This window comes from Echiichthys vipera (assembly GCF_963691815.1).
Source record: "Echiichthys vipera genome assembly, chromosome: 11".
Taxonomy (NCBI): Eukaryota; Metazoa; Chordata; class Actinopteri; order Perciformes; family Trachinidae; genus Echiichthys; species Echiichthys vipera.
Window position 1 is genome coordinate 23,108,328 of NC_139836.1, and position 12,053 is coordinate 23,120,380.

A 12,053-nucleotide genomic window follows, 5' to 3' on the forward strand; every position below is an offset into this window, starting at 1 on the left:
TAAACTGACCGTGACAGGTTTGTTTTACAAAAAATTGATACTGTACATGTCAATTAAATTTAGCACGACAGCCATCGTCTCTCCAGTTACGACATTTCCCTTGGCGTCTTCATGTAAATCTTCTTCACCCTTGGATGTTTGTTTTCTAATGATTTTTACACTTGCCACATAACAAAAATGTCATTAGGACGCCCACTTGCTCGCTGTGAATAATCCAGACAGTTACCTGCTCTATTCACACATGAGCTCAATTAGACATTACACAGACTTTGCATTTGTGAGCTGGCAGATTAAAGTCTGTCTGATGTCCGATCCAACTTGGATATTTGCATTCGCACATACAGCTCTGTCAGGTAATGTCTGGATATTTTTAGGTCTGCAGCGCATGTGTGGAAGAGGCTCAAACGTGATGTGAATTGCCTTTAATTTGCTCAGGGAGTTAAAATGGTTATCAGTCACAAAAACAGCAACTTGTTTAGAATTAATCAGTTAGGATCAGCAGCAAAAAGTCAGATTATAGATGAACACAGAGGTGAGAGAGAAAGCAGGAGCAGATCACACACCGTACAAACGAGAAACGGGGGGGGGGGGGGGGGTAGAGGTCTAAAAGTGTCAGGCCACTGTCGGCTTTAAGACCCCTGAGTGATACTGCAGCTGCAAAACACACACTTGCACTCACACAGATACAATGGTCCATTACATAGCACACTCTTGCTAGAGCATAAAAAGAAAAGATCAGTCTCATTTGGGCTCTGTAAGTGCAGCTGTCACAATTGTTTCATGGGACACAACAACTCTATGGCTTCAATCAAACATGCTCTATTTGTATCACACCTTTAAAACCGGTTAGTGCAGTTCAAAGTGCTTCACAGGTGACTGGCAATACAGAATACATGACATGTAGACCATAAAAAAAGACAAAATCAAATTACCAATTACCAGCTAGAGACCAATACATGTGAGGTAATAAAACAAAATAAATGTTTAAAGCTATAGCAAAAAAATGAAATAGAGATAGATGAGACAAGACAATGATAGAATAAAAAGTAAATAATAAAATAGATTTAAAGTTATATGTATATATATATAACAATTCTATAAACCATTTTTAATCAAATGCCTGACTAAAAAGGTAGGTTTTAAGTTTACGTGTAAAAAATTCAACTGGTAAACGTAGACTGGTCCAGCGGTTCGGAGCATGATGGCTACACTTAGTGCTGGAAAGACCTGAGGGGCCGTACTGGTTCATACAAGACATATGTCGGTGCCATGAAGTGAATGGATTTTAAAATCAATACAGAAACTGACACCAAAGTGAAGGGTTGTTTAGTCATCATGTGAGCCATACAGGTCAAAATGTGTAGATGTTTTTTCTCCATGGCAGTCAACCCTGAAAACATTTCTTCTATACAAATCTTTTTTTGTTTTTTGTGTGTAGCTCGACGCTTTTGCGTATCGCACTGAGCATTTGAGATTCCAGATTAAACAGGTAAAAAGCTGATGGCGGAAAGCCATTACTGTACAATACTGTAGTGCAGGTATGTTTGTTTGTGTAGCAATGTGGTGCCTGTGTTATAAATTTCACCTCAGATCTTTCATGTAAAGTAATACAGCCTGGATCATTTTGCGTGTGCTCAAATGATGAAATAAGGTTGTGACGAGTAAATGGGTGACTATTTCACTGAGACTCCCCTCATCGGTTCAGTGAGCCATGATCTAGTGGTTTTGTGCAGATTGAAGTCAATTGTACTTAATCTTTTGCACACATGAGACAAAACATGTGCAATTTGCCTGAATAAATGAGAAGGAATTCAAATCTGTAGATTCTAACTTATTGTTTTGAAGAACATTATTCACAGTCAAGGATTGAGCCAAAGTAAATGAGAAAAACACCGGTTTATTTCTCATAAAAAACACATATAACACTACAGCAACGTAACATCGGTCGATCGATCACTTCTTTTTACAAGAGGACTGTAGTGATTCAAGGTCTACCTTTGAATAATTGTATGACTTACGACAGGAAAGCCCACTAGCTGACACATTTGGTGTCAATCTCCACTTTTGATCGTCTCATTATCAAACTCGTGCAGGTAAAATGCAAACTAAGGTGCTTATCTCTGCTGGCTTTGAACAACACTGCATTTTACTCCTGTTTGAACCAAACTTTCTAACTCAGCTTAGTCCAAATGTACCCAAACAACAGAGGAACAGACAAAGAAGGAAAGAAAAGAAAAACTACAAAGACTGGAAAAAATGAACAAATAAACAGAACTCTTCCTGAAGTCCAAAGGCGCTAATGAAGAGAGAATTCTCCCGTTTAAGTGAAAACTTTTCTCCCCTACGGCGCTTGGCCTGCATCTCTAAAGTGACCGCGTCTGTCTGTTCCTTCGTGTGTGTGTGTGTGTGTGTTCTCCTGCTGTCCTGCTGTCTGGGGTGTGAAAGCGGGTGGCGGGTGTGCAGGGGACACAAGGAGACTGTGTGTGTCTGTACTCGTATGAGTGTGTGCGTGTATATGTGAGAGTGAATGAACCCCCGCTGGGCTTGAACAGCAGCCTGAGCCACCAAAGCGCACACCAGGGCTCAGCGGGAGATGGCGGGCAGGCGTTGCCAGCCATTTGGTCCTGCAAGAGGTTCCAGGGGGCCGTGTGTATTTGCGTATGCCTGTGTGTGTGTGTGTGTGTGTTTGCGTGCGATTGTGCGGGGGGGAGACACTCACACCAGACCTGTTTACCCACCAATTAGCATCAGACAGATCGCCAGAAAGTTCCAGCAGTCAGCAATAGTGTGGTGTTGGTGAGGAAGAGGAGAGCGATGAAAAACAGACAGAAAAGCAAAAACACAGAGCTACACATTTGGCATCAGCTTGGTTTTAAGTATAACCTCTTTAAGTTGTACACAACAGAGCAGAACAGACTCAGGTACCTCATTTCTGGGGACAACCATAAGGAGGGAATTTCAAGGCAGAAACTGAAGTCAGAGGGAGCTAAAAGACTTGGTCTGTACACTCTTCACATTATCAGATAACCTGGGCCGAACATCGGTACTGACCAAGACCCTGGACCAGATCCCCACTTGTCAAGAAGGGGGAATCTGGGATAAACCGACCCAAAACTCCTGTTGTCGGAGCTCGCCTTAAGTTATGAGGTTCTTTTCCCTGCGCCATTTTGTATCCCCATTCAAATGCGACGTGTTTACTTGCAAATTTTTGTCACAAAATGGCTGCTAGTGAGCACTGTCAAATTAAAGCATAAAAAAGAAAGCAAAGGAGAAATGTCAGTGGAGAGCCAAGCCCTGGAGCGAGTTAAGGGCGGCTGGTGGAGCAGAGGCTGAATATGTGGGGCTGGAGCTGGATAATTCTCCCTGGACAATAATCTGCCTTCCAGCTAATTGGTGAATGGACTCTGGGTTGCTGCCTGTGGCAGGAACTCTTGTTTGGGCCTTGGAGGCAATAGACTGAATGTTCAGTTAGCGGATAGCTGGGCCTGTTTGTATATGCCTGGCCTGATGCACTGTAGGACAGCTTGATAAGTATGGCGAGAGCTGCATGGGCCAGGGGCCTAAGGTAGGCTGGAATAGCTCTGGGGTTGCAGCCAGGTACAGTGGCTGCTGGGTAAGTGGGAGGTGGCAGAGGCGGTGGCTGGCTGGCTAGCTGGCTGGAGCGGCGAGGAAGAAGAGGGGGCCCAGGCTGCACTGCCTGCCTAAGTGGGCACTATTCAAGCTGTTGCCCATTAGATGTGGGGTGCCAGGGCCTGACCAAGCACGGAGTTTGCAGCACCCCATGGTGCAGCCGGCATCCCACGCCAGAACCACCAAATGCCGTGGTTTATCAGAGAACGAGCACAAATTGGAGTCAGACGGTTGACTTGGAGAAATTGGAGACATTCGCCAACACCAGACACCACTGACCGCTGTTTGGACTAAAGTGAAAGAGACTATGCTCTCTCCCAATAAACACAATATCGTCCAGAAACACACAAAGTGAGGTCAAACAGTATGAACACACAAACGGAAATTAGAGAATATATATGACTACGTGTTGCTGAAACATTAGCGAGACTGATAAAGCTCGAAACTTGAGTTACTTTTGGGAAGCATTCAGTCACAAAAAACAAAGTAAAGATAAATATTGTCTCAAACTAAAAGAGAACAATCTATCAAATCACTGAATATTCATATTTACGCCCAAAGACGTTTCTGTTTTGCAAAACAGAACAGGTGTGAAATTAACATACAGGTGAACAGATTGTGAACCCAGCCTATAGCACAAACATGTAAACACACAAGCGTTGTTCGTAAGAGAGAGTTGAGGAGGAGATGGAGAATTAAGAGGAGAAAAATACCATTTCTGTCACAGAGGGCCACGTGTACCAATACGTACACGCATGGCAATTTTCCACACAACTGAAATACCATAAGAAATTTTTGATTTAGTGTTTTGAATGTTATTTTCATCATCAGACAATGGCTGATTTGTGTATTGCCTGTCATATATCACACTTGTAACTCAGATCTATTTATCAGTGTCAACAAAAAAAGGAAATTAATGATCTCTGACTTGTATTTTTATACATTTGAAATTAAATAGACACATTAAATACATAGATTTAAATATATTTATTCATTCCCTCACATTTCCACCTGCAGCTCAAACAATGATCTGATTAGACTTGATGTACTCAAATGCACTGACGCTGTACTATAAAATGACAACTGTTAACTATTTGCTCAACAGCTCAAAATGGCGATAGTCGTACTCATTCATTTTTGTGGAGGAATTCCAGTGGTCTATTCATGATAGACTGCATCAATCAGACTTCATTAATATTCAACAGTTTGATACGCAGAACTGCGACAGCTAATTTGTGTGAGTGGGCTTGTTTATGTGTGCGACTGAGAGACGGTGAAGCACGGGCCTTGTGGAGGCCTATCTAACCGATACTGCCAACAAAGGATGAGTGCGCCGCAGAGAAAATAAAGTGACATATTGAACATTTGCTGCGCTGCGTATCGCTGATGCGGTGTACAATAAACATCTGAATTGTTTCGTGTAACAGCAGTGTCACACAATTTCCTCTCACACGCACCTCAATGTGTTTTAGCACATTTTTATTAAACCTCAGGGTGATGTGAGTCAATCACTCTGCTCCCACATTTTTCTTCCGACACCCGCTCCCTTCCTCTCTTCTGCTGCTGCTCTACTTTATTAAACAAACACATCAAACACAGAAGAAGCCTGATGCAGCCTCGCCACTCCTTCCCTCCGTTCCCGGCCCATCTTTTTCCAACTATCTGCCCATCTATCCGTCTACAGCATCCTCATCTCTGCTCCGATCCTTTTTTCTGCTGCTTCCATCTCTCCCATCTCCCTCCTCTTTTCCCTCCCACCCTTTTTTTTCCTGTAACTAAACTGGCTGTGTCTCTCTCCATCTGCTGGTTCTTCCTTCAGCGGCCCTGCACCTGTTCACACCTCCTCTCCTGTTGGCCACCTCTTCTCTCTTTTCCCCTCTCCCCCCTCCCCCTTTATCTCTCTCTCTCGCTCTCTCTCTCTCTCTCTCTCTCTCTTTCTCTGCTCAGTGCAATGCTGCCAGGCCCGTTCCTGGCTCAGTTAGCCTCTCTGTCATTCAATCCATCTGTCGGCGAGTCAACTTTGTTTACAGCGAACGGCCCAAGCCTCTTTTCTTCTTCAAGGAGCGCTGAAGCCCCCCTGCTGCCACCAAGGTCAGCGGCAAACCAATCGTGGCGGAAAAACAAAAAACTGCAACTGTTAAATTAGCAAAAAAAAATCTAAATTGCCCTCCCCCTCCGATACACACACACACATGTGCATAAGTATGGACAATAACTCTCTTTAAACATGCACATCTTTAATCTTTCACTCTTGTTTGCCTATGAATACACACATGAAGACACACATGTCCACACAGACAGCTACACATGCACGACCCTCACAGGAACAAACATTTGCTGTTGCAGCACACATTCCCTCAGAGGAAAACGTCAGCTTTAGATTCAAGTAATTAGCTGATGATTGGCCTCTGTCATCCTCTATCTGCTCACAAAACAGAGCGAGAGAAGTTTAAAAGTATTAATTGGCACAGATGACTGATAACACAGGAAGAGCGGCCTGGCAGCGCAGGCATCTGTGATTTTTAAAAATAAACACACAGCATACGTACAATATGCCCCCATACTGACCCAATCCACAAACCCAGGACTCAACGCGAGTGTCAAATCTGTGCCCTACAGAAATAGTTGTGGGTAGCATATGTGGCAGGGCTGAGGGTCGGCTCAATTTCAGCGGAGAAGGTAAATTACTGGCTAGTATTAATTATTTCAATCAGGATAATAGATTTAAGTTACGTCTGATTAGATATTTGATAAAGTGAACATGTTTATATGAATTTGATAGCATAAATGTCAACTGTAATAAAACAAATGTGGGATTAGTGAAGGAAATAATTACAAAAAATAGAAAAACATTTGGCAAGTTTATTTGTGTACACTTCTAATTTATGTTAAAATATTTAACCTGCATCCGATACACATATGATTTTCTAAGAGACGTACAAATGAGAAATGACAGAGTTTCACATGAGTTAAAACAGAAGTAAGAAGAGAAAGGTGTGAAAACTAAAAATGTGTGCCATGTGGAGTGTTTTCTCCGGTGTGAAGTGAATTCCAACACAGGTGGATTGAGCTCACACCGGAGAAAACACACACAACCTCAGTCGTTCAAACTCCCCTCACCCTTCCTGCCCACTTATAAGCTTGAGGGCAACTGGCAGGAAGTAACATGTGCCATCTATCGCTCATTACCCACCCAAGCAATCTTCACTGAACTCCTCTATTATATTCTTAGATCCTCACCTATTTTCCTCATTTCTCCTACACCCGCTGCAAACTCCTCTCCTCGCTCCAGGGCCATTAGATCAGATGCCCAGTGAGGGAGCCATTGAGGTGGAAAACAAAGAGGCTTTTTTTAAACACACTGGGGGGGACAAGGGCTGGAGATGGAACTGTAGGGGGTCTTGTGGCCATCCGGTGCCCGCCTTCATATACACACCATCGCCAGCCTCACTGCTTTTCTCCTCTGCTCCCCTTTGCCTCCTCTGTCATCCTCTCACTTCTCTCTGCATTCAAAACTTCCTCTGTATTCTCCTAAACCCTCTTCTCCCCACAACTTCCATATGTTGTCTTTTCTTTCAACCTCAACTACCTTTATCTATTTTTACCTCTTTCCATCCGCAGCCTCAGTGTCATCTTCACCCTGCTTAATCGCCTGCGTCTTTGCTTATATCTCCTTGCTAACAGAATGCACCAAACAGCGCTACTGTCAGGGTCGTGTCAATGTGTCTTTCAACCTGCATCACACAGCGCTTTGTTTGGAACAAGCAGGACATCGATATGCATAAATATAGCTTTGGCGTTTTTGGCATTTTCACCACGTGTATTAAATACAAGCAAACTAAGTAAATAACAATGCAGCAATCGTCCTTTGAAAGTATGTTCTTCTCTTTCAAAACACTTGTGATATTATAAATCACAACCTATGGGGACTGCCTTTCATTTTAGCAACTCTAATGGTAATTATTACACCATAAACAAAACAAAATTAGCATTCATTCCTGTTTGCAATGCATTGTATGAGAATCCATGCATATTCAAACCATACTAAACTCTCGATCTGTCTGCAATGTATTTATTTTCTTGGAGGTTCCTTTCATAAGTCATACAACTGCAATGGAGCAGTTCTGATTGATTTCAAATAAAGTATTATATTAATATCTGCAGGCGAAGTCTCACATCCAGTGCTGGTGGAGGAGTTTGAGGGAGCTCCCTGCTGTCTTCTCCCATTATACGATGCCCTCCTTTCCTCATCGCCACTCTCTTCCCTTCCAGTATTCTTCCTTCTGTATCTCCCAGAATATCTCCACTCAGCTGCTACATCGAATCCCCTCCTCCCTCCTATCTCTTACTCCTCTCTTTGTAATCCTCTCCCCATACAATCTACTGATGGGGACACTGCCCTGCTACCTGTGAGCCACTGTTTGGCACTGCGGTGCCCACAAAGGGCAACAGAAAGAAAGGGATGGATTGAAGTCAAGAGAAAAAAGAGAACAAAGAGCAGCTATATGAAGGATAAAAATGAAGAGGATGAAAATATAAAAGCATAGATCAATCAGGTAAAAGAGGGTGACAGAGGTAAAAGAGAGAAATGAGGGGAAAGGAAGAGCGGGGACGGGTTCTGTCATGTTGGATGAAAGCTGTGCCTACTGGGCAGTGGGCACAGTGTAAAGTCACTGGTGGCACCACCCTCACAGCAGGGGTGTGTGAAGGCACAAGGTTGACCAGATGAGACACACACACACACACACACACACACACACACACACACACACACACACACACACACACACACACACACACACACACACACACACACACACACACACACACACACACACACACACACACACACACACACACACACACACACACACACACACACACACACACACACACACACACACACACACAGCACTCATTAAAAAACAGTGCAGTTGTCTAAAAAAGAAACTAACGCTAAACGACACTTAAAAAAAAACAAACACAGGTTTTCCTGAAGACTTTCCAGTGTGTTTTAAGAAATTCCAAAACCCATCAGGCAAGAACTCCGAGGCAAGAAATGATGAGCATAAGTGAGGTGAAGAGTGGATGGTGGGTGGATGGCAGAGGGCTGGTTCTCTCCTACTCTGTCCTCTAGCAGTAGTGTCTGTATGTAGGCCAGTGTCCCAGGGCACAGTTGGCTGGGGTGACAACATTTGTAGCCGACAGATTTGCCTCCATCTTGCCTGAGGTCTCCCAGTCAGCGATCTGTCTATTCGATCCATTCCCAGCCCCGCAGGATGGACGGATTATAGCTCTGCTTAATAATTCTGGTACTTATCGTGTGTGATTTTCCAATGCTGAATTTATAGCATCTACAATTTAGCCTTTATGATATTTCTAGTGCAAATGAGCTTGTGCAGTTTGATTCCAGAGTTAGAGTAAGCGAGGCATCCTCACAAGGCTCAGGGGTCATTTATTTCCTGCAAGACACAGAGGGATGATGGATGGAAGGATGGAAGGAGCAGCAAAGAGAGACAGAGAAAACTGGTCTCCACACAGCTATCTACTTTTACTACCTGGCCTGCATGCGGGAATAGTAGAGGAAGAAGAAGACTACATAAAGAGAAAGAAAAATATAAAGAGAAAGATGGGCAGAGCTGAAATGGATTTAAAACTAGCTGACTGAATATCCAGTCAGATTAAAGGTCGTTTCACACCAAGCACAGATTTTCAGATTTTTTGTGGGTTCCTATGAATGCTTGAACACCTTTGTGGAACATTTGTACAGAGAAATAATATTTGTTCGGACTTCGATGTTTGATCGAGGAATCAAGCAATCAACCAACCAATAAATAAATAACGCATATGCGATAACTAGGGATGGGAATCGAAAACCTGTTCCAGTTGAGAACTGGAATTGTATGACTCCAAGCTTAGAAATTTGTTGTATCAGTGCCGGCATGTTTTTACTTTTACTTACGCATTGATAAACAACAATGTCAAACAAACAGCGTCTACGCTTCTGGAAACTTGCAGCAAGAAGGAGTCATGGCTGAGAGGAAGAATCGGTCCAAAGCGTGGCGTTATAATAATATTAGCGCCACGCAACCAGGCTTCACAGATATTTTTTCTTTGACTTAGAAAACGTAAATGAAAACGAATACTGTAAAAATATTCTCTCGTTTCATTTACACTGTGTATAGACTGAGAAATAAACAGTTGTGTTGATGTTGAAAACTAACCTAACCCTTTGTGCTGAAAAGCAATTGAAAAAGCTACACAACAAGACATGTGCATAGTCCTTGAATTGACAACCAGCTAAGGTCTAGACGTAGCTTTCAGATGTCTTATGCTAGATGTATTTGTTGTAACACTAGACACTAACGGAGTGAAAGACAAGATTCATACACTAAGGGATGGAAAAGCACAATACTGTAAGTCTGTGGCTCTATTTCGTCATCCTTTGTGTTTTTAGCAAGCGTACACGCAACAGACCTACGTTATCAATGTAAACATGTGTGCAACACTGGAAGGAAGTTAAGTTTTGGTGAGCAGGTATATGGAAAAGCGTCAGATCCATGTAAAAAGGACGGCAAATTCACTCGTGTTGATTAACAGGGCTCAGCGGGAGGACATGCTTCTTTGCCAGGAACAGTTCTTAATGCACAGTAGGACGCTGATTCTACAGATTATTTCATCTTAGTTCTGACAGTAAGTAAGTTGAAGTGGCCTTAATATCAGCATAGGAAAAACCAATTGCCAATCATCCCTTCAGTCGTCGATAAAAGATCTGATCACCAATAGGCACAAGCCTCGATATAAGACATGTTCCTGCCCAAGAGAATCTATTACAATAGTTTCCACTTCCATTTGTTTGTACCCTGCTTGACAATTCTGTTTGAATTACTGTCACGTCATGTAAATTAACTGAGATTAACTTATAATTAAAGACCAGACAAAGAAAGATGAAGCAGAGTAAGACAGTAAGACAGCAAGACAGTGTGACAGGAAGACAAAAGGAAAAGGAGAGTCAAAGAAGCTGAAAGAAAGATAAAAGACTAAGTAAGCCTCAACAGATTGAGCGAGAGAGACAGCGAGAGTGAATGAGAGAGAGAGGTGAGAAGGCAGGATGGCAGAGAGGGCACTCCGACAGCGAGGAGAGAAGAACGCGGCAAGGTCTCGTCACCGGGCCAACGGGCCCACCACTGTCAACATCATGGCACTCTGTGGTACACACACATACGCACACACACACACACGGCTGGCCAACGGCCCTCCCAGCTGCCCTATCCGTAACTGTCTGATTAGTTGTGCTAAGCAGCCCCTCCCCTGCCAACCATGGTGCCATCTGCTACCCAACAACATGGCTGCCGACCAGACAAGCACACACATGCACAAACACACACGCAAGCACACAAAAACACACAGCAAACCTCATACCTGGCACTGCCCCGCTGCCGTCACACAGACACACACACATTAAACTTCACAGACACAGGTGTAGCCCAAAGGTATCAACACTTAACATTCGCACAAAGGCATGCCCACAGACTCATCTAATCGCACGCTCACATATGAGTAAACACACACACATTCACACACAACAAGGATACTTCATGCATGTGTTCGCGCACACAGTTGCTGTAGAGGTTGTGTGTGTGTGATGACAGTGGTAGTTAATGCCAGGTAGAAAGAAAGATGTTGTGCTCAAGTGTGTGCGTGTGTGTGTGTGTGTGTGTGCGCTCGCTGGCAGCGCTTGAAGGTTCATTACGGCCCCCACCTCTCCTGAGCGACTGCAGCCCGCGTGGCGCCCCGGCCCTTTTATTCCGGGCCGTGATTGGACAAGGGCCTCCCGCCGAGTTGGTTTGCAGCAGTTTTGTCGCGCCCAGATTTAACTCACTGCTCAAAGCGAGCCTCTGGCGGGACGTGGCATCTGCTGCCTCACCTTCCTCATTTACACTTCTCCGCCCTCACACACACACACACACACACACACATACATAGTTCTGTTCACCGCCTTTCCAGACCTTGCTATCACGATCTACAACTGAGGGGAGGGAAAAAAAAGACAGAACTAGGTTTGGGTGGAGAGAGAGAGAGCAGCAGCGTGACATGTTTAATAGAGTTTGGGGAACTTTGTGTATAAGAGTCACAGCGGTGGGTCTGGAGTTTTTATCTCTCCGCCTCTCAGCATCCATCTTCTGATTTCAGGGTCATAGAAAGGAGAATGTGGCCTTATACCACACAAAAAACACTTTCTATCTTCTCTTCTAGTTCTGTCTACCTGCTTACCTGTCTGTTTTACACACTCTTTTATCCATATTGATAAATGCATTATCCCTCATCAGGTTTTGGCTGCATTTTGCTCAGTATTGGTGCCACCTGCTCTGACACAACTCTTCTCTCTTAACTCAGTCAAACTGTGTTTAAGTAGATATGAC

The 12,053-nt window shown here is 43.7% G+C and overlaps 1 protein-coding gene across 2 annotated transcripts in view; it reads right to left on the reverse strand.

Moving 5' to 3' along the window:
- Positions 1–12,053, reverse strand: part of sdccag8 (SHH signaling and ciliogenesis regulator sdccag8) — a 51,661-nt gene that overhangs the window by 23,861 nt on the left and 15,747 nt on the right. The gene's annotated exons all lie outside the window — the stretch shown is intronic.